This window comes from Chrysochloris asiatica, unplaced genomic scaffold, assembly GCF_000296735.1.
Source record: "Chrysochloris asiatica unplaced genomic scaffold, ChrAsi1.0 scaffold00148, whole genome shotgun sequence".
NCBI lineage: Eukaryota > Metazoa > Chordata > Mammalia > Afrosoricida > Chrysochloridae > Chrysochloris > Chrysochloris asiatica.
The window spans coordinates 2,933,333-2,935,927 of record NW_006408666.1 but is presented as its reverse complement, the minus strand read 5'-3'; the positions used below and the strand labels follow the sequence as shown (position 1 = coordinate 2,935,927).

Sequence of the window (2,595 nt, the reverse complement as noted above, 5' to 3'; positions counted from 1 at the left end):
ACATCAGGCCTCGGAGCCCTCTGCTTGGTGTAGCTGTTCTTGGTGTTCAGAGTTGTTTAGTGGCTCAGATCTTTGGCTAAGGGGTGTCCGGCGGTTGAAGTCACTGGGGTCGGTGGCTGCTCATGTTCAGCTCCTAGTGAGATTTGTGGGCCCATGGGGATCTTAAAGGGTGGAGAGTAGTCGAACTAATATTTCTCAGGTCTGGTCCTCATCACCACCTCACAGTCTTATTTTGACGCCAGGACCCTTAAGAGACATCGATTTTGGGTACTAAAGGTGGAGAGGGATTCGTGGTGAAGGCCCGGGGCTTGCCCTGGTCCTGCACAGCCGATGGAATGCAGCCATTTTTTTTCTAACTGCAAAATTCAAAATGGGGCTCAAGGTATCTGTTTCATCCACACCAGCGAAGGCAGACTGAGTGGCGAGGCTTTTGTTGAACTTTAATCATAAGATGAAGTCAAATTGGCACTGAAAAAAAACCTAAAAACAATGGGACACAGATATGTTGGAGTATTCAAATCAAACAACATTGAAGTGGATTAGGTGTTGAAGCATACTGGTCCAAATAGTCCCCACACTGCCAATGATGGCTTTGGATGTAGCAAGGAAGAACTTGTTCAGATCTTCTCAGGGTTGGAAACCGTGCCGAATGGGATAACATTACCTGTGAACTTCCAGGGGAAGAGTACGGGGGAGGCTTTCCTGCAGTTTGCTTCACAGGAAATAGCTGAAAAGGCTCTAAAGAAACACAAGGAACAAACAGGGCACAGGTATATTGAAATCTTTAAGAGCAGTGGAGCTGAAGTTAGAACTCACTATGAACTCACTATGATCCACCTCACAAACTTATGGCCATGAAGCGGCCAGGTCCCTATGACTGATCTGGGGCTGGCAGAGGGTATAACAGTATTGGCAAGGGAGCTGGCTTTGAAAGGATGAGGCATGGTTCTTATGGTGGAGGCTATGATGACAATGATGTTGATGGATTTGGGTCAGACAGCTATGGAAGAGACCTCAATTCTTGTTTTTCAGGAATGTCTGATCAGAGATATGGGAATGGTGGTTCTACACTGCGTATACATGAAGGGATTACCTTACAGAGCCACTGAGAATGACATTTACAACTTTTTTTCAATGCTCAACCCTGTGAGAGTACACATGGAAATTGGTCCTAATGGTAGAGTAACTGGTGAAGCAGATGTTGAGTTTGCTACTCATGAAGATGCTGTGGCAGCTTTGTCAACAAAAGACAAAGCAAATCTGCAACACAGATGTGTAGAACTCTTCCTGAATTCTATAGCAGGAGCAAGCGGTGGTGCTTACGGTAGCCAAATGAAGGGAGGCATGGACTTGTCAAACCTGTCCAGTTGTGGTGGCCACAGCTAGTCAGCACCTGAGTGGTGGCTATTGGGGTGGCTATGGTGCTCAGAGCAGCATGAGTGGATATGACCAAGTTTTACAGAAAAACTCCAGTGATTTTCAATGAAACATTGTATAGATAACCAAGGAGCAGTGAACGGCAGCTACTACTGTACAGGAAGCCGTGCATCTACAGAAGTGAACGGAATGGGAGGGAGGTCTAGCGTGTTCAGTCTGAGTGGTGGATGGGGAATAGAATCCCAATCACTGACTCTTGGGCAACATTATTAATATTATTATTATTAGAAAAAGGAAAAAAACAAACAATAGTTCAACAAGCTTGTGAGATTCGTGCTTATGCTAAGTGGAAATCAGGATTAGTTTGAAAAGATGTGTTTTTTTTTTAACACAAAACATTATCTAACAACGAAGTTTGAGCAAACAATGTTGTTGTTGTCAGGTGCCATCGAGTCGGAACCGACTCATAGCAACCCCATGCACAGCAGAACGAAACAATGTCCGATCCTGGGCCAACCTCACTACCGCCGCCACACTTTACGCCATCAATGATGTCACCTGGCTGATCCATCTCGTTGGGCATCTTCCTCTTTTTCTCTGACCCTCCACCTTACCCAGCATGACATCCTTCTCCAGCGACTGTTCTCTCCAGATAATGTGTCCAAAGTAGGAGAGACGAAGCTTAGCCATCCTGGCCTCCAAGGAGCACTCTGGCTGCACTTCTTCCAAAACAGATCTATTGGTTCTTTTGGCAGTCCATGGCACTTTCAGTATTCTCCTCCAACACCACAACTCAAAGGCATCAATTCTTCTACGATCCTCTTTATTCACTGTCCAGCTTTCGCATCCATATGAGGCTATTGAAAATACCATGGCAAACAATAAATAACTGTTAAACCATTTTCAGCGTTTATCAAGTTAGTTGTAGATTGTATTTAAGCAGTAAGCATATTAAGTTAAAGCAAGTTTACTTATATTTAAATGTTACGTTTATACCATATTATATTGAACACTGAATGCATGTTGAAAGATGCTATTTTTTGTAAAACTCAACTATAGGACTTTGTCTACAATAAAAAGTGAAATATTTGGCATGTTTGTTGATTTTAGTCTCATTTAATAACCTGTAAGTCAAGTACGTTTAAGTTTTTTTGTTTGTTTGTTTTAATTAACTGGGAAAATGAAACGCAATACCAATATTTTAGGATTTTGGTGTTG

At 43.0% G+C, this 2,595-nt stretch overlaps 1 pseudogene; it reads left to right on the top strand.

Annotated features, from left to right (window-relative positions):
* The first annotated feature begins 266 nt into the window (after positions 1–266).
* On the top strand, positions 267–1,498 carry LOC102840751 (annotated as a pseudogene).
* Positions 1,499–2,595: the final 1,097 nt, after the last annotated feature.